General features: G+C 42.2%; 1 long non-coding RNA gene across 1 annotated transcript in view; it reads left to right on the top strand.

Moving 5' to 3' along the window:
• The window catches only part of LOC137377529 (uncharacterized), a 148,276-nt gene extending 128,437 nt beyond the window's left edge, over positions 1–19,839 (top strand). Inside the window, exons 2-3 of the long non-coding RNA XR_010976434.1 lie at positions 19,196–19,256; positions 19,753–19,839. This is a non-coding gene — a long non-coding RNA (uncharacterized lncRNA). The remainder of the gene's footprint in view (positions 1–19,195; positions 19,257–19,752) is intronic.
• The last annotated feature ends 1,385 nt before the right edge of the window (positions 19,840–21,224 follow it).

Genomic DNA, 21,224 nt, shown 5'->3' with positions numbered 1-21,224 from the left:
CACAGGCTTGAAGCACTTGGACTTTTGTGTTCCGTGTCAGTGCGCCATTTTCCCACACGCTCTTGGCCAGTCTGGACATAGCAACAGACGCCTTTCCCATGCGCTTGTTGATTTCTGCATCAAGAGACAGGTTACTGGTGATAGTTGAGCCTAGGTAGGTGAACTCTTGAACCACTTCCAGAGTGTGGTTGCCGATATTGATTGATGGAGCATTTCTCACATCCTGTCCCATGATGGTTAGGCCAAATTCGTTGCAGGCAGCCGCAATCCTGTCGATGAGTCTCTGCAGACACTCTTCAGTGTGAGATGTTAATGCAGCATCATCAGCAAAGAGGAGTTCCCTGATGAGGACCTTCCGTACTTTGGTCTTCGCTCTAAGACGGGCAAGGTTGAACAACCTGCCAACTGATCTTGTGTGGAGGAAAATTTCTTCTTCATAACAATATAGTGACTTTAATATAATAAAATGTCCCAAGATGCTTCATAGGAGCATTATAAAACAAAGTATGACACTAAGCCACATAAGGAGATATTAGGTCAGATGACCAAAAGCTTTGTCAAAAAGGTAGGTTTTAAGGAGTCTTAAAGGAGGAATGTGAGGTAGAGAGTTGGAGAGGTGTAGGGAGGGTATTCCAGAGCTTGGAGCCTAGGCAACTGAAGGCGCTGCACCAATAGTGGAACAATTAAAATCGGGGAGGCTCAAGGGCTCAGAATTAGAGGAGCGCAGGTATTCGAGCATACGAATTAGGAGCAGAAGTAGGCCATTTGGCCCCTCTACCCTGCTCCACCATTCAATAAGATCATGGCTGATCTGTTTGTGTCTCAAATTCCACACTCCCATCTACCTCTGATAACCTTTGATTCCTTTGTCTAACAAGAATCTATCTATCCCTGCTTTAAAATTATTCAATGATCCCGCCTCCAACACCTTCTGAGGCGAAGATTTCCAAAGTCGCACAATCCTCTGAGAGAAAAAATTAGGCGACCCCTAATTTTAAAATGGTGCCCCCGTGTTCTGGACTCATCCACAAGATGAAACATCCTTTCCACATCCATCTTGTCAAGACTGTTCAGGATCTTATATGTTTCAATCATTTCTCCCCTCACTCTTCTAAACTCCAGTTAAAACAAGCCCAGTCTGTGCTCATAAGCCAACCCACTCATTCCAGGTATCAGTCTAATAAACCTCCTCTGAACCACCTCCAACTCATTCACAGCTTTCTTTAAATAAGGAGACCAAAGCTGCACACAGTATTCAAGATGTGGTCTCACCAATGCCCTATATAAGCATAACATCCTTACTTTTGTTTTCAATTCCTCTTGTAATAAAGGATAACATTCCATTAGCCTTCTTTATTACTTCCTGTACCTGTATACTAAATTTTTGTAACTCATACACTAGAACACCTAAATCCGTCTGCACCTCGGAATTCTGCAGTCGTTCTCCGTTTAAGTAATACTCTCCTTTTTTATTCTTCCTGCCAAAGTGAACAACTTCACATTTTCCCACATTATGCTCCATCTGCCAGATTTTTGCCCACTCACTCAACCTATCTATATCGGTCTGCAAGCTCCTTATGTCCTCTTCACAACATACTTTCCTACCTATCTTTGTGTCATCTGCAAATTTAGCTACCACGCCATCGCCCCCCTCATCTAAGTCATTGATATAAATTTCAAAAAGTTGAGGCCCCAGCACAGACCCCTGTGGGACTCCACTCATCACATCCTGCCAATCAGAAAAGGACCCATTTATGCATCGTGTCCGTGTTTTGCAAGCCAATCTTCTATCCATGCTAATATGTTACCCACTACACCATGAGCTCCTATCTTTGCGCAATAACCTTTTATCTGGCACCTTGTCAAATGCCTTCTGGAAATCCAAATACAGTACGTCAACAGGCTCCCCTTTATCTATGACAACATGCTACTCCTTCAAAGAACTCCAGTAAATTGGTTAAACATAATCTCCCTTTCACAAAGCCATGCCAACTATTCCCTATTACCTTGAGTTTTTCTAAGTGCCCAGCTATAGCCTCCTTAATGATCAATTTTAACACCTTCCCCACGAAAGACATCAAGCTAACTGGCCTGTAGTTATTGTTTTTTGTCTCCCCCTACCACCACCCCCCCCCCCCACCCCACCACCACCTTCTTGAATAGAGGGGTTATATTTGCTATTTTCCAGTCTGATGGAACCTTTCCAGAATCTGGTGAATTTTGAAAAATTAAACCAATGCATCTACTACCTCATTAGCCACCTCTTTTAAGACCCCACGATGTATCCCATCAGGACTCGGGAACATTTCAGCCCGCAGCTCCATCAGTTTAGTCAGTACCACTTCCCTAGTGATACCATGTTCCTCTCTTCCTTCCACCTCCTGATTTACAGCTATTACATGGAATGTTTTTTGTATCCTCTATAATGAAGACAGATCAAAATATTTTTTCATTTCATTCGCCATTTCCTTATTATCTACTATTATCTCCCCATTCTCACTGTCTAGAGGACCAACACTCACTTTACTTAGTCTTTTCCTTTTTAAATACCTGTAGAAACTCTTGCTATCCATTTTTGCACTTCTCGCTAGCTTCCTCTCATACTCTAATTTCTTTCTCCTGATTAACCTTTTAATCATTCTCTGCCATTTTTTTATATCCTGACCAATCATCTGACCTGTCATTCATCTTTGCACAATTATATGTCTTTTTCTTAAGTTTGATGCTTTCCATAACTTCTTTAGTTAACCACGGATGGTGGGTCCTCCCCTTAGAATTTTTCTTCATAGTAGGAATATACTTATGCTGAGTATTCTGAAATATCTCCTTGAATGTCTGCCACTGCTTCTCTATTAATCTATCTCCTAGCCTAGTAACCCAGTTCACTTCAGCTAGCTCAGATTTCATGCCCACATAGTTGCCCTTATTTAATTTTAAAATACTACTCTTAGACCCACTCTTCTCGTTTTCAAACTGGATGTAAAATTCAATCATATTGTGGTTGCTGCTACCTAGAGGTGCCTTTACTTTGAGGTCATTAATTAATCCTGTCACATTACACAATACCAAATCTAATATAATCTGCTCTCTGGTTGGTTCCAGAACATGCTGTTCTAAGAAACTATCACAAAAGCATTCTATGAACTCCTCATCCAGGCTATTATTACCAATCTGATTTTTCCAGTTCATATGTAGATTAAAATCACCCATGATTACTGCAGTCCCTTTATCACAAGCACCCAATATTTCTTCTTGTATAGTTCGCCCTACATTGTGGTTACTGTTAGGGGGTCTATAAACCACTCTCACTAGTGACTTCTTTCCCTACTATTCCTCATCTCCACCCAAACCAATTCTACATCCTAAGCTCCTGAACCAAGGTCTTCTCTAACCATTGCACCAATGCCATCCTTGATTAAGAGTGCTACCCCTCCACCTTTACCTAGCTTCCTATTCTTCTTGAACGTCATATACCCCTCAATATTCAGGACCCAATCCTTGTCATCCTGCAGCCACGGCTCCGTATCTCGGAGGGTTGTGGGGCTGAAGGAAAATACAGAGATAGGGAGGGGTGAGGTCATGGGAGGGATTTGAACACAAGGATGAGAATTTTAAAATCAAGGCACTGCTTGACCAGGAGCCAATGTAGGTCAGTGAGCATAGGGGTGATAGGGGAACGGGACGTAGTGCAAGTTAAGACTCGGGCAGCAGAGTTTTGGATGACCTCAAGTTTATAGAGGTTAGAATGTGGGAGACCAGCCAATAGTGCACTGGCATAGTCAAGTCTAGAGGTGATGAAGGCATGAATGAGGGTTTCCACAGGAGATGAGCTGAGACGGGCGAAGTCGGGTAATGTACGGAGGTGCAAATAGGTGATCTTTGTGATCGCATGAATATGAGGACAGAAGCTCATCTTGAAGTCCATGTGACACCAAGGTTTTGAACAGACTGGCTTAATCTCAGATTATTGCCAGGGAGAGGGATGGAGTCGGTATCTAGGAAATTAAGTTTGGAGCGGGGACCGAAAACAGTGGCTCAAATTGAAACTTCAGTTAGCATTTCAAAAGGCAGTCATGGATTAGGAAGAGGAAGAGAGTTGCGAGAACAAAGGCACATTCAGGCATCTAGCACCTACTTGCTTCATCTGAAGATTTAAGTCTTTCCACAAAAGCACACCTACTCAGGATACCTGCCTTCAGTGACTGCACTTCATACTGGAGGCAGTTATGGACTTATACCATCATCTTGAACCCAACCTCTGCCCAAGGGATAGCCCTGTCGGCTGCTATGAAAGTTACAATAACCTTCTCTTTGGAGATTGTGGGGAGATTTGATAGTGGTGTACAAGATTGGATAAGGTAGGCAAAGATAAACTGTTTCAGGTCAATAACCTTTCATCAGAACTTCTGATGAAAGGTCATAGACCTGAAACGCTAACTCTGTTTCTCTCTCTACATATGCTGCCACTCCTGCTTTCTGTTTTTATTTCAGATTTCCAGCATCGGCAGTATTTTGTTTTTATTAAAGAAGGGCTGTTCGCATTAGCTGATGGTACAAGGACTAGGGGTCACAGATTTAAGGTTTTGGGCTACAGATGGAGAGGGAGAACAGAGGGGGTTGTGAGGAAGAACTTTCTAACACAGTAAGTGATGATGACCTGGAACTTGCTACCTACAAAGGGTGGTGGAGGCAGAGGCAATCAATGATTTCATAACGAAATTAGATGGACACTTGAAGGAAATAAACTTGATGACTACAGCGATAGAGTGGGTGAATGGGACTGACTGGATTGCTCTATGGAGAGCTGGCATGGACTCAATGGGCCAAATGGCCTCCTTCTGTGCCATAAATGACTCTATAACAATAAGTTTTATGTGACTGGTTTCTTCCAAGCCACAGTTGGTGACATTTGCTGCATTTTTCAATCTTCATGGTATAACAAGTGGCAAGAGCCCTGTTTACCAGGCGAAACACTTTTGTCACTTTATTTATGGATGGAGAGCAACAATGTGACAGACACAAAGCTTTCCAAAAGTTCAGGGTCTCACTGATGAAACACATGTACTTGTCAAGGGCACCTAGTAATAAACCCATTTCGTATGTGAATAGAACATGCTTGCATTCCATCAATGTTCTGGATATTCCAAATTCTTTAAGCAGTCCAATTAAGATAGGTACTCAAAGGCTTCTGCCATCTCTGAACACATACCCCAGCATGCGTCAGTTCATACAGGAGAAGAAGGGACAAAAGAGGAAAATAAATTGGTGATTCTTCTGCCAATTTGCAGCTTTTGTAGCTTTTGTGACTTTCACTTTTAATTCTGAACGTCCTCTTTTCATGGTAAATTGGGATCTTCTGGAAACTCGCCTGGGATAAAAATCATAGGGGCATTAAAAAAAATGTGTTTTTGTCAATGTCTTTGAACAATTTTCTTTATTAGTTATAAAAATATTGGAGAATAAAAAAACAGACTGTTTTGCTGTTTTCAACATTTGGAAGTAGGTCATGTGATGAAACCTCCAGGAATACATCCAACCAAAGTTGGCAAGCAAATGCAGCAGCATTTTCAGGGGGAATGTCACTCATTGGAAGCCATTTGTATTTGCATAATGTTTCAAGGCATTAATTAGTTCAGTGCCTGACTTTATGTACATACTTTGATGTATAGCAATTGCATAGGTGTCACTCTTGGCTTAGTAATAGCACTCTTAGCTCTCAGTCAGACAATCATGGGCTCAAGTCCCACTTTAGAGACTTATGCATATAATGTAGGCTGATACTTTAGTGCAGTAATGAGGGAGTGCTGCACTGACAGAGGAGTTGTCTTTTGGTATGAAATGTTAAGTTGCAGCCCTGTCTGCCCTCTCAAGTGAGTGTAAAAGATGCCATGAAACTATTCGAAGAAGAGCAGGGCCATTGTCCCCAGTGTCCTGGCCAACATTTATCCTTCAACCAACATCACTAGATCAGATTGTCTGGTCATCATCTCATCGCTGTTTGTGGGAGTTTACTGTGCACAAATTGGTTGCTGTCTTTCCTACATTTCAACAGTGACCACACTTCAAAAAAGTATTTTATTGACTAAAGCACTGTGGGGATTCTGAGGTCATAAAAGGCGCTTGTTCTTCTTTACAATGCATCTTGTTGAAAGAATGTTACAGTATTTGAAAACATTTTGGCCAGCAGTTTACAAAACTATCAGTTCCTCACCAGAAACAAACAGATTGATGATTTTAGTTCTCTGGGTATATAGCTCTTTTGCTATTTCTGAAGTAGGAAACTAACTATCAATACTGATTGATAGGTTTCTGACAGCTGAGGTTAGAAAAACCACATGGCTAAACAAGAAGAAAGACTTACATTTATATAGTGGCTCAGGACGTCCCAAAGCGCTTTACAGCCAATGAGGAACATTTTGAAGTGTCATTGCTGCTGTATTGTAGGAAACACTGCAGTCAATTTGCACATAGCAAGCTCCAATAAACAGCAATCTGATAATGACCAAATAATCTATTTTAACCAGAAAATGCGTAGCTTCATTTGAAAAAAAACAAAGGCAAAAATACACTGCAGGGCCATTAATGACAATTGGAAGCCAAAAACTTCTTAATATAAAGGCAAAATTGGCAGATGAAACAAATGAGGCTTCACCTCAGCAGATTTCTTCGTAGCTGGCTTAAGAGCAGCATTGCTTTGCTTGGGAGTAGTACATGCCAATTCAAAATGGAGCTTTTTGGGCCTAATTACCTTTTCCTATTTTTCAAAATCTTATAAATTCTGGGGAGGGCGTGCATCAACAATTCAACAGAAAAAAAAATTACAGGAAATTGTTGTTGCCACAGAGCTGCAAAAACACTTTTCATAATTTGGGTAGAAGGCAGGGGAATGGAACTGAAGGAGATGTTCTTTCAGCGAACCAGTGCGGGCACGATGGGCCGAATGGCCTCATTCTGTGCTGTAACGATTCTGTGATTCTGTCCTGGTGCTCCATTATTAGCATTGTTGTATTATGACTGGGCTAGTAATCCCGAGGCCCGAATGAATGCTCTGCAGATGTGAGCTCAAATCCCACAGTGGCAGCTGGGGAAATTTCAATTCAATTAATTAATAAATCTAGCTTAAAATGCTAGTCTCATAAACAAGGATCATGAACTTACTGGATTGTTGTAAAAATCACTAATGCTTTTCAGGAGAGGAAATCTGCTGTCCTTACCTGATCTGGCCTACATGTCACTCCAAACCTATAGCAACATGCTTGACTCTTAATTTCCCTCTGAAATTGACTAGCAATTTCAGATTTCCAGCATCCACAGTATTTTGCTTTTTTATTAAAATGAACTACTTGCGCAAGAATTAACAGATCATAGCCTCCTTAAGTTAAATTTTAAAGTGCTCATGAGAATATCTGTGTTTGTAAAGCCTTGATGCCGTGATATAAAGCACATCAATACATGCCATCACGTCAATTGTATACTATATCACTTTCTCAGTTAATAACAGTGCAGCCCTTCTGGCATTCCACCTTCCAAAGCAAAGAAAAAATAAAGTTTACCAAACATATTTTCTCCTCCAGCTTTAAAGAAAATGAGGTGAGGATAAATTTCCTGAAATCAAAGCAGCAAGGGAATGGCTCACACTGTAACAGATCGGGTGTCTGTCTGAGTGAGAAGTGTTCCCTCATTGCAGTATTTATGGAGTAGGCTATATCTGAATGTTCCAGGAACTAAATCTTCCTATAAAACCACCAGCCCGATGACAGCACCTTTTCATTTTAAGATGCATTCCCAAATAAGGGTTCTGATTGGCCAGCAGAAGTAGTAACCCTTACTATCCACAGTATATTTCAGATCCATTTTCATAAATGGCTACTTTTTGCTTTAAGGCCCTGTCTGTTCAAGTGGACCTAAACAATCCTGTGGTGCTATTGGAAGAGCAGGAATGAGTTTCCAGTCTGATCCTCTCATCATCATTCCACCCTCCACCAACAATAAAAGCAGTTAAACTATTGGTTATCCATCTACTGCTGTTTGTGGGATCTTACTGTGCAGAACTTGGCTGTATACATTTAACCGATGCTTCCAAAGTAATTCATTGGGCACGAGATGTTTTGTCACATCCTGGGAATGTGATAAGGTCTTTTTTTTACAAAAGCAAGTTCTTTGTTTCTTTAATTCAGTTCAAGCACAGAGTTCTCCAACTAGCTGGGTAGATGTCTGAAATTCAAGTTTGTGTAAGTGTGATTTTTCAGACCTCATAGCTCTCTAAAGACACAGCCAGAACCTTATTTTTTTCTCTTTTTAAAATTAAGATTGACTGCTTTGTGACTGAAACAGAAACAGGGTAACTTCCCTCCTCTCCCAGGCTCAATTGTTCAGTGCACTACCGTTTGTGGTACTGAGCCAAGCAAGGCACCAAATTTGATTACTCGGCTGTGTGGAGTTGACTGATCACAGCCATACAAGGGATAGGGGTCATATTATTGGTCTCGGTGGCCTGGTCTAGAGGGGGAAAAAATAACCTGGGTTTCTAATCAACTTCCAATGACTCCAAATGCATTTGTGACTATGTGGACATCAAGTCAGGAAATGATTGACCGCTGGCACAGCAGGCTCAGGGGGCCATATGGCCTACTCCTGCTTCTATTTCTTATGTTCTTATGTACAGTCATAACCTGCTAATTTTCCTTGTCTAGAATTGTTCATGAAAAATGGGAACTTGGGCAAGGTACTACGGGATGTCGCAAGCACGTGAAACTTTGTTGCCAGAAAGTGTCTTCAGGAAGAGAGAGAAAATTTGAGTTGTTCCACTCTTAAGTATCTAATTCAATCAGAAACCTGAAGCAATGGTTTCTCTCCCATTCCAGAATGTCACCTCCAGAGTTATAGAATACACTCATAGAATGATACAGCACAGGAGATCATCGTGCTTCTGCTGGTTCTTTGAAAAAGCTATCCAATTAGTCCCACTCCACTGCTGCTACTCTATAGCCCTCCCTTCCTCTTTCAACTATCTATCCAATTTCCTTTTGAAAGTTACTACTGAATCTGCTTCCACCACTCTTGCACGCTATGCATTCCAAAGATTTGGTGGCATCTTTCGTACACACCAGATCAGTTTCCACATATATGATAATGACAGTCACTTCCACCTCCCCATCAACTCTCTTGACCCTTCCATTTATTGCTTGAGCAACATCCAGTCTTGGGTGAATCTTAATTGCTTCCTGCTAAAGATTGGGAAGACAGTAGTGCTCAGTTATTCATTCATGTACTATGTATACTTGCATGATCATGAAAGAGGAAAGATATGATGTACTGGAATGGAGGATTTATGACTTATATCAGGCAGGGATTAATAATAATGGTAGTAGTGACAAAGAGAGAAACAGATGAGATGACTTCATTGTTAAGTGGGCTTCTGATGCCCCCTACAGCTATCATGAGCAGTCCTCCGAGTGGCACTCCTCCTGATGCTCCACTCCAGTTTCTTCTGCCTCCAAAGCAGCTTGGGTACCTGCCCAGGAATCTCCATGTCCAGACCTTTCAAAAAAATGTATTGTTCTCGAGAAGTCGATGACACCAGCAAGGTAGTATTTAATGCCCTTTCAAATTTGCCCTGACTGCATTAACAGTGTCACGTTTCCTTGACTGAAGCATATTAGCAAACCAATTGGATGGCAAATTTGTGGGGCAGAGCAAGTTATGACAATGCAGAATATATGCTCTGGAACATGCTGCTGAGTACCCCATTGACCACCCGCCCGCACCCACCCACCCCACCACCCACCCCCCCACCCCGCCCCGGCCAACTCCGCTATCAAAGCAACACAAGTTCTCCTTTGTGACCCCTATTATTCTCTCAATGATGGCAGGACCGTATCTCCAACACAGAAGTCCTCGAGGCGGCCAACATCCCCAGCATATACACCCTACTAAGCCAGCGGCGCCTGAGATGGCTTGGCCATGTGAGCCACATGGAAGATGGCAGGATCCCCAAGGACACATTGCACAGCGAGCTCGTCACTGGTACCAGACCCACCGGCCGTCCATGGCTCCACTTTAAAGATGTCTGCAAACGCGACATGAAGTCCTGTGACATTGATCACAAGTCGTGGGAGTCAGTTGCCAGTGATCGCCAGAGCTGGCGGGCAACCATAAAGGCAGGGCTAAAGCATGGCGAGTCGAAGAGACTTAGCAGTTGGCAGGAAAAAAGACAGAAGCGCAAGGGGAGAGCCAACTGTGTAACAGCCCTGACAACCAATTTTATCTGCAGCACCTGTGGAAGAGCCTGTCAGTCTAGAATTGGCCTTTATAGCCACTCCAGGCGCTGCTTCACAAACCACTGACCACCTCCAGGCGCTTACCCATTGTCTCTCTAGACAAGGAGGCCAAAGAAGAAGAAAAAGATTACCTAGGCATGTGCTTTGTTCTAACAGTTACTGCTGTTCTTGCAAATCTTTCACCAAAGACAGAGCAATAGATCAGGAGAACTTTATGACCTTTTACTTCCCTTGATGCCTTTGGTGCAGTTGGTCAAAAGAAGAGTTTTATTGCACACAGATTCATTATTTTTATTTTCTTATTCTGTTTTAGCTTTTCTAATCTCCCTTTGTATAGACTTCTTAATTATTATTTATATTTGTTCTAAGCTCGTTCCATCAGCCTCATAATTTCTCCAAACTTGATTCATCCATAAAACTTTCAGCTTTTGATCCACTTCCTATTCCCTTGACTTTTCTTTTTCCTTTTCTATTCTTACATTGAACTTAATTTTGTGTTTGCTGCTTATAAATATTCCAGTACTTTTAGGTTGCCTACATACTTTGCTTCATTACGCAGAACCAGGGCAAGTGGTGCTTCTTTCCTGGTTGAAACAACAACAGATTAACATAAAACTCTCCTGAACACAACACAAACAAAAAAACCTCTCTCACCATAGGTAGTTCCCTATCCAAGTGATTATTTGAAAAATTAAAATCTCTTACCATATTGACTCGACTATTAGGAGACGTCTTCCTAATTTGTCAAGAAATTTCATTCTCAATTTCCTTTCTAATATTCAGTAGTCTATTATAGATTACTAGTAATGTAACCAATCCCATTGTATTCAAGTCAATACTGGACCTCCCATTGCCAAAAGTACACTGCATCTGTTCAACCCGGAATCATCCAAATTTTCTATTTAAATAACTTGGGGCAGCTACAGCACAGACCCACACCTTAGTATGGCCAAGCACTGGAGGTAGGGCCTGGAAATTGATGGGCAGTTTGAAACCTCTGTAGCTGTCTACTTGACCTTGATGACCCAAAGATAACAAGTGGTCACAGTGGCTCAGTTGGTAGCAATCTTACCTCTAAGTCAGAATGTTGCAGGTTCAATCTCCACTGCAGAGACTTGTGTGTATAATTCTAGCTTGGCTACCATAGCTACAGTGACTGTACTTCATTAGTTGTCAAGTGCTTTGGGCAAGAGATGAAAGATGCTATTTAAATACAAGTTCTTTCTTCTTTTGTGACCCCAAACTAGAAATTCCTCTGGGGCCTTGATTCTGCTGCTACATAGTAATAGCTGCCAAAATCTTGCTGGAAATTAGTACAATTTGGGCAGAAGAAGTGAGAGAAATGGGATATGTGGCAGACGACGTCATTTTGCTGGCCCACCTTCTTTTCCCATGTCATAGATAAAAATTCCACAGGGTCCGGCCCCAACCATGACAAGAATTCCCTGTCTTAATCTTGTTTTCTCTTGGTTTTGCTGTTGGACGGCAGCTGTTCTTTATTCTGCCATTGACACCTCTTCTGGACACATCTTTTGTTTCTTTACTTGTCCCATTGCCACTCCCTTTGGCTCTGCCCCACCTACACTTTTGTCATTTAATGTCTCCCGTCTTCTGCCCTATCACAGACCTTCCCTTTCTTGTTTAACTTGGTCAGCTTGTATGGGTCAAAATCGTTTCCTCACCTGCTTCCCAGGCTTGGGCCACAGGTGAGTCTTCACATTTGTGCTCCTATCACCTCCATTCATGCTGCTTTGGTGATACTCCTTATTGTTGAATGGCATGCTCCTGAAAATAGGAGTTCCAGTGCCTGATTAATGAAGGGCATTTTCTCACTCATTCATTTTCTAACCAGCAGCTTTAAGAGCTGCCACACTCTTGAGTTCAATGCCCACCCAATATATCATATGGAATGTCATCACATCATAAGAGGTCAGCTTACCAGAGTGCAGACATGTGAAGTACCAAGGAATGATAGTCCCAAATGCCCTGCACAAGGATCACATTATCAGTACCATAGTGTACAATGTTTTAATACATTTTTCAACAGCCTTTGCTAAGGAGGTCCTATTTTCTTAAAATTAATTTTGGAATGCTTCCCGGCCATCTTGATATGACTTTAATTTGTACACTTTCTACACTTGCTTTACACAGCATTTTTCAATATTTACATCACTCGACATCTTACGACATTTCCTACATTACAGCAGTGATTACAATTCAAAAAAAGTACTTCATTGGCTGCAAAGTGTTTTGAGACATCCAGTGGTCATGAAAGTCACTATTTAAATGTAAATCTTTCTTTATTCCTTTCTGTCAATTGTTTCATTCTTCCTAATGAAGCTAACTATGTTTTCATCAATGAGCAGTTCTGGCTAGCTATATTTCATAAAATAATACGCATCCTAAAGAGGCAGAAGTAAAATACTAGCATTGCAACTTTTCAATGAAGAAGTCTTGAAATGCATCCAGGGCAATTGTTTCCTTCAAAATCTAGGAAGAACAAAGATGATCAAATATTGCATGGGACACAATGGAAGTGGGATCTGTGAAAAGGAAATAGTCAAGCTTGAATAGTAGAATTGAGAGAATAAAAGAACTAAAAGTCTCGCATTTATGTGGTACCTTTCACAACCCCAAGACATTCCAAAGTAATTTACAGAAAATTGATCACTTTTCTGAAGTATAGTCACTTCTGCAGTGTAGGAAATGTGGCAGCCAATTTGTGCACAGCAAGCTTCCACAAACAGCAATGAGATAAATGGCCAGAATTTTTTTTTTTAGTGGCATTGATGAGAGATAAACTATTGACCAGGAGTCCAGGGAGAACTCCCCTGCACCTCCTCAAAATAGTGCCATCAAATCTTTTACAACCACCTGAGAGAGCAGTCAGGGCCTCAGTTTAATGTGTCACCTGAAAAGACGACTCCCCAGACAGTGCAGCACTCTCTCAGTACTGTATGGGAGTGTCAGTCTCGCTTTTTATACTTTAATCTCTGGAATGGAACTTGAACCTAAAACCTTCCAATCCACAAGCACAAGTGCTACCCATTAACTGTTATTAATATTAGTGGATGAATAAGACATCCTTTAAGATAAACAGATTATCTGTGTTAAAATAGCAGAGATGAATATCATATGAATGCAAACACAACTTGCATTTGTATAGCATCTCCAATCTAAGAAAACATTCCAAGGTGCTTCACAGAAGCATAATCAGCCAAAAATTGACACGAAGCAAAAGAGGGAAATCTCAAGATGGATGAGTAGAGGTTTGTCCAAAGAGCTAGATTTTATGGAAGGTCTTCAAGGAGGAGAGACAGATGTACAGATGGAGAAGTTTAGGGAAGGAATTTCAGAGCTTATGATCTAAATGGCAGACTGCATGGCTGGAAACAGTGGGGCAAAGGGAGCAGGGGATGCACAAAAGGCCAGAGTTGGTGGAACGCAGAGTTCTTGGAGGGCAAGTTATAGTGATATGGAGGGGAAAAGAAATAAAGAATTTGAACACAGCAATGAAGATTTTAAATTAGAGGTGTTGTAGGCTGGGAGCCAACGTAAGTCAGCCAGCAGATGGATGAGTGGGACTTAGTGCAGGTTAGAATATGCACTGCACAATTTTGGATGAGTTGACATTTATGAAGGTTGGTGGATTGGAGGCTGGCCAGGAGAGTATTGGCATAGTCAATTCTGGAGATAACAAAAGGCGTGGAAGAGGGATTCGACAGTAGATGTTAGTAGTGGAGTATAAGAGAACACCATATTATTTCAGTTTATTTATATAAACTGGGTCATCCTCAGCTACTCAACACATAAGCAGCCATATATTCAAATGTGCAGTGGAGCAAAGTCCTTCAGAGTTTTGTGACAGGTATTAGTACTAAATAAAAAATCCCCTCTAAATGAAGACTATTTTCAACATTTTATGCTTGACCTCAATACATTCCCTGCTAATGGGACAGGTGGTGAGGAGGATGCGAGACTGTGATGAGGTCAAGTTTTAGTGTTCTTTGTGCTAGTCTTTCATTCCCTACAGGATTGCATAATCCGATGATCTACGAGCAGTTGTAGTTCTTTTGTGATGAAAATCCTGTATGTCAAATGGAAAATATTCATTTCATCGTGTGGAACTTTGCCTTAGACTTTTACAAAGATTGTTACAAATAGCTTTAAAAAAAACAGAACAGCGAGCAGCCAAGATGGCCATGCACAATTTGCACATGAATCAGCAACAGAGAAGACTGGAGACAAAGGATTGATTCAACCTAGTCAGAACAATGATGTGCTCTCTAATTAAATTACCTAAAACGGTTTTGTCAACACGGTCGTCAAAAGCCATCAATACCCATTGACTTTGAAAGAGCCAAACCCCCTTACCAAGTATGTTTGAACAGCTTGAGAAGAGAACCTTGAATTTCAAAGACCTTTTTCCGGAATCTTCTGTTTCAAACAAAGAGTGGTCACATCACATGACTGCTTGTGTAACTCTGGGAGTTTGTGAATTGTGCCTCAGAAGGCTGACTGTAACTGTAAGACAGCAAGAGAGCTGCAATCTCTCTCTCTCTCTCCCTTTCTCTCTCCCCTTTTCTCCAGTAAAGTTCCAGCGAAGCCTCAGCTGCAAACCTATAGCCCAACACAGCGAGCAACCAGGGAACACGGATAAAGCCCTTCTTCTGCCTTCCGGAACCCAAGGAGCAAGCCCGAACCCTGTGTGGCCCAGCGAGACTTCAGGACTACAACTTCAACTAAGGATTCTGGGACTAAACTTCAGTATTTGTATTCCATTTTTTTAAGGATTCTACTCCAACCTCTTTTTTTTCCTCTATAATCTATTTGTGTGTGTGTGTGTGTGTGTGTGTGTGTGTGTGTGTGTGTGTGTGTGTGTGTGTGTGTGTGTGTGTGTGTGTGTGTGATTCTTCTGTGAAGGTGGAGTGTCGATGCATCACGTAATTTAATAATTTGAACCGATTTAGAGTGATAAGGTTAATAAACATATATTTTTCTTGTTTAAGCTCAAGAAAACCTGTCTGATTGGTTCATTTGCAATTATATTCGAGGAACAGGAGCAAGTGTTCACTGAGGTGGTACGTTAAATCACTGTGTTAAAAGAATAAACCCTATTGCGGTCAAACCAGAGAAGGGCGAAAGGGGAGCCTGAGAACCCTTCCTCACCTGGTCATAACACTTTTGACACTGGAATGTAAACTGATAGCATTTCCCCATTTGTTAAGACCTCAGTGAGGACATTAATGTTAAAGCACAAGATATGAACTCCCCAGACCAATTTAAAGAATTATACGACAAGATTTCACGTTTTAAGTGTTCCAATAAGGTGAAGAGCGAGATCGAGAGAAAAGTTCTGCTTCTCTCAGTGTCCCCGTGTTCAAGTGATTATCTATTGGTCTTTCTCCACCAGCTTAAAATGTCCCAAGATTGCCTTTAGTGGCTTGTTAATGGGGATTGATAAGCTGAATGCATTCAAGAGGTTGACATATCAGAGGACGGTCTGCATATCTTACACAGACAGAAAGACTAATCAGGAAGTGCTGGAAATGGCTGGAGGAGAGGAAATTAGTGCATAACATCAAAGAAAAAGATACATCCTTAGAGCTTAAGGTAGACAGAGACAATTATTGGAAGAAAAGATCGACGGAAAACCTAGGAGAGGGAAGAAGAGAGGAAAATGGATGACAAATGTAGTGGACTGGATACAGTTGACCGATGCAGAATGTGTAAGGACAGCACAGGACAGACAGAGGAAAAGATGACACCAACAAACGAAAGGGGACTGGCCAGCTGAGGCACTCTAAACTTCTCAAGTCATTGGTCTGGAGGGGACTGGCCAGACAATTTGACTCCCTTTCAATGCAGTGGAGTGCAAGGGATTTGGATGCAAATATCGGTGACCATATTAGCTGCTAGCAGTTACCTTTTGCCTATTCCTTCTTAAAAATTAATTCGGGTTTCCAGCTGATGGATTAAAAAAATTATAATTCGCCATAGCACGTGTTCATGACATAAGACATTTATTATATCAACTAAACTAAAAAATATCATTAAATAACTAGTATTTTGTTAGTAGCTACTATTCCAAATTACAGAGAAAAGGCATTTTCTTCATTTACTAAAACACTTGAAAACTTCACACCACATTTATACATTGCACAGTCCTGCTTGAAGTGAAATCTTTGCAGCTCAAAGTACCAAACTCCTCCCAGTTCGGTTGGATCTCCTAGACCTTCTCAAAGTCAATGTCCCCTTTCCTCACTTCTTCAGAGAACTTTTGACCGAATAAAGTGATCCTGTTTGTCTTTTCCTTCTCTGCAAACTTTAACTTTCAAATCAGGTTCAAGCCTTTCACTGTAGTGTTCTGAGAGTAGGTGTTCCGTCTCTCTCTCTCTCCCTTGAGGTTGCCACCACTGGTTGTTTTCTTTTGGTCATTTGTGTTTCCCATATGCAGAGCCCACAGGTCTGGCCACAGCAGACCCACCTGGGCCTTCCTTTGTTTCCAGGTGTTAGCAACTGCAATTCGTATTTGTATTTTAAGAGCCAATGGCTCCGTGTTTACAATCCGACAGTCTGGGAAAGTGAAACCCGTTGTCCATCAGGTGTTATAAACTTGCATTCTCTGCTCTTCAAAAGTGTCTTTGACCTTGGTTCCTTGTTGTGCTGGTAACCAAGATTCTTATCTTGTCTTTAAGCAGACTTGGGATATGACATCGCTGGCTAGGCCAGCATTTATTGCCCATCCTTAATTGCCCTTGAGAAGGTGGTGGTGAGTTGCCTTTTTGAACCGCTGCAGTCCATGTGGGGTAGGTAAACCCACAGTGCTGTTAGGAAGGGAATTCCAGGATTTCGACCCAGCGACAGCGAAGGAACGGCGATATAGTTCCAAGTCAGGATGGTGTATAACTTGGAGAGGAACTTGCAGGTGGTGGTGTTCCCATGCATTTGCTGCCCTTGTCCTTCTAGGTGGTAGAGGTCGCAGGTTTGGAAGGTGCTGTCTAAGGAGCCTTGGTGTGTTGCTGTAGTGCACCATGTAGATGGTACACACTGCTGCCACTGTGCGTCAGTGGTGGAGGGAGTGAATGTTTGTGGATGGGGTGCCAATCAAGTGGGCTGCTTTGTCCTGGATGATGTCGAGCTTCTTGAGTGTTGTTGGAGCTGCACCCATCCAGGCAAGTGGAGAGTATTCCATCACACTCCTGACTTGTGCCTTGTAGATGGTGGACAGGCTTTGGGGAGTCAGGAGGTAAGTTACTCGCTGCAGGATTCCTAGCCTCTGACTTGGTGTGAGGTCACACTTCTTCTTTGACTCCATCTCACACAACACTAAAAATTGCAGTCTTTAAAAATGTAATCATGCTACAAAGTCCGGCATAACATCTTTTTCCAATTTTTCTCTTCTAAATCAGCATAACTTGTCCTCTCGTCTTGGTGTCTAGACATCTCTAAATGTCATATTTCAGTATTGCTTCCTAACTTATGAAAATGATGGGCAGTAAGTGAGTACTAAAATAAAAACAAGAAATGCTGGAAATACTCAGCAGGTCTGACAGCATCTGTAGAGAGAGAAACAGAGTCAACATTTCAGGTCAGTGACCCTTCTTCAGAAACGTTAACTCTGCTTCTCTCTCCACAGATGCTGCCAGACCTGCTGAGTATTTCCAGCATTTCTTGTTTTTATTTCAGATTTCCAGAGTCCACAGTATTTTGCTTTTATTTTAGTAAGTGAATACTGGTGGCTGGAGCTTCATGACTTGACATTTTCTACACTCCTACCCCCATCCTTCCTGCAGGCACTGGAAGAAGCGTAAAACAGAGGAAAATCCCAAAGCCAATAGGGAGATAAACTTTGAAAAGTTCCTCCCGAGCCCCTTCAGGTGATTGAAACCAGACCAGCAGATCTCATGGTCCTTGTGTTCATCATAAAACCACTTACCTTCTATATGATACGATCGCTGCCCCAGAACCAGCACCCTCTTGGAGTCATGGAGAGAGTCAGCACTCACTGCACCAGATCTTTCATGAATTCTTCTTCTTAGACAGTCCCTCGGGATCAAGGATGACATGCTTCCACTCTGGTTCAAAGGATTCTGTTATGAAAGTGTCTTTGTTAAATATACTTTTGAGGATTTTTTTTGAGGATTCATTTTTTAAAGATTGAAGAAATGTTAAATTTTGGGGTTTTCAAAGGTGGGGGGGCCACTTGCCTTTGAAAAACCGTCTCTGGAAATTTTTTTTTAAAAAGGGGCACTGAGAGATCTTGTGAGGAAAGCAAGCCTTTCCGGGAAACCACCTGACTTCCAGCTCAATAAACAACACAGAACTTTGGACACCTGGAGAAGTTGTTTACAAAGAAGTGACAGGTCAAGATTGATGGATGTCAAAAGGTTGAGCTCCTGTTGTCGGTTTCGCTTTTGAATTGTTTTGTTTTAGGGATGAACTGTATTAAAATGGAGAGAACTTCCAAGGAGAGAAGAGAATTTCCAAGGAAGGAGAGAAGCCCACAACCCTGTGAAGTCCACTGTGTCAACTCATTGCATCTCCTGTCTTTGAAAAAAAGCCTGCTAAATTAATTCTCAATGCCGCCTGAAAAGAACTGTTCTAAAAGATCCCAGTGACCCATCTACGTGTACTCGGAGGCCAGACTGAATGCCAGTTTTGGAATACAAGATACCTCATCTGTTTTCTCTTCAAGAATGAGCAGGTATTCAGCCTTGGTGGGGTTTTTTGTCTTTTTTTTTGTAACAGAGCTCTAAACAACAATCCCTTTTACTTTTCCAGTTATCCGGTGTGTGTGATAGTGAGTGAGTGTGACAGGCTAAGGGAAAAAGGGAACTTTAATATTTTAATTTGTGTGTTTATGCTTTACTTCATTACTGGTTTATAATAAACTGATAATTTTGTTGTTTCAGAAAGAAATCTGGTTAGTGTGTTTAATACTGGGAAAAATGGAGTATATGACTGACCATATCGGTAAGTGGGAAAATTTAAATATATAGGGCTGGATTTTATGTTGCCGCTGCCAAGTATGGCGGAGGCCATAAACGATAGTGGTCTGCCCACGCGGGTTTTACTCTGCTGAGCCGCTGTGAACTTATATGCAGTGGCTTATTAACATGGCCAAGGCAGACCACAGATGTGGAGGGGCCGGGCGAGCCGTCCTCAGCAATGGTGTCCAGATTGAAGAAATTTTAATTTTTAAAGGGACCAAAGTGTTAAAATTTAATTTACACATTACATTACATCTGCACTCCCCTCACCTACATCCCCAAGGAATAATCGAGTCATTAATAGGCCATTCCCCCCCAAAAATCTTTGATTCAGATCGCGACGTTTCCCCCACGACCTTTAATAACTTTAACCCTCAACCCTTTCCCACCATCCCCCCCCCCTGCCAGCAATCTAAAGAGTTTGACCCCGCTGCCGCCCTCCTGTACTGAGAAACTTACCTCCTCTCCCCTCCCCACAGGTGTTGTGCCTCGTTTCCCCAAACGAAGATTCGAAGGCGCGACAGTGCCGGCCGCCGGGATGAAGATTGTGACGGCACTTCAGGAGGCGACGGGAACGTCATTAATGCAGGTGAGTTAATTTATTTGAATATTCAAATCCGGGTCCCGTCGCCGATCGGCGGGGCGGCCGCCATGCAGCCTCGCCACCGCCGGCGAGATCGGGACGGGCCCTGTCGGCGTCAAGGTCGGTGGCGGGCCTCATCCGGGGCAATCTTCATATCCCACCCCACCCACGGCACAGATCAGATCCCGACAGCGAGTCTGCTATAAAATCCAGCCCATGTCGTGACCTGTGAAGAAGTGGGACGAGAATGAACAGTACACTCCTCCCACCTCGGTCATAACAATTCTGAGATGGCCGAGAAGTCCAATGTCTGATCTGCAGTCTCTGCCACTTGAGGGGCAGGTGGTGCTTGAAAAGGTAACTATCTTATGTCACCACAGTTCTCATCCATCAGCTTTTTAAAGTGACAGCAGATTTTTCAACTCGTGCTTCAGTTTTTCAGAATTTCACAAAGAACATCATCTTTTTTTTTAAAGGGGGATTGGAGGCTCTCAATACGAACCAATCAGATCAGTTGCAAGGTGCAACTGGAGGCATTCAGGACCAATCCGATAACTGGACCGTGGAATGGAAGGCATGTGAGCCACTTTTTCCTCCCACTGTGTATAAACTTAGAGCAGAATGGAAAGAAAGATTTGCATTTATTTAACGCCTTTCACAACCACAGGAGGTCCCAAAGTGCTTTACAGCCAATGAAGTACTTTTGAAGTGTAGTCATTGTTGGAATGTAGAAAACACAGCAGTCAATTTGCACACAGCAAGCTCCCACAAATGTGATAATGACCAGATGATATTTTTAGCAGGCTAACTATTGGCCTGGGCACTGGGTATAACTTCCCTGCTTTTCGAAATAGAGTCATGGGAATCTTTTATGTCCATCTGAGAGGGCTAACGAGGCTTCGGCTTAACGTTTCATCTGAAAGATTGCACCTCTAACAATGCAGCACTACCTCAGTGCTGCACCGGAGTGTCAACTACGATTTTTGCAGGAAAATTGTTTCTCCTGGATGGGGCTGGGGGGGTTTGGGTGTTGGTGGTTGCGGGCGGGGTGGTATCGAACCAGAGGACACAGTCTTAGAATAAGAGATTTAGGACTGAGATGGGGAGGAATTTCTTCACTCAGAGGGTGTTGAACCTTTGGAATTCTCTAGCTCAGCGGGCTGTGGAGGCTCAGTCACTGAGTATGTTCAAGACAGAGATCAATAGATTATTAAAGATATCAAAGGATATGGGAATAGTGTGGGAAAATGGCCTTGAGGTTGATCAGCCATAACCTGGTTGAATGACGGAGCAGGCTCGAAGGGCCAGATGGCCTATTCCTGCTCCTATTTCCCACATTCCTATGAGCCATAGTTAACACTGACAGGT

This window comes from Heterodontus francisci, chromosome 15 (assembly GCF_036365525.1).
Source record: "Heterodontus francisci isolate sHetFra1 chromosome 15, sHetFra1.hap1, whole genome shotgun sequence".
NCBI classification, from domain to species: Eukaryota; Metazoa; Chordata; class Chondrichthyes; order Heterodontiformes; family Heterodontidae; genus Heterodontus; species Heterodontus francisci.
Note: the sequence above shows the minus strand (reverse complement) of the source record. Positions and strands in the feature narration are given on the sequence as shown.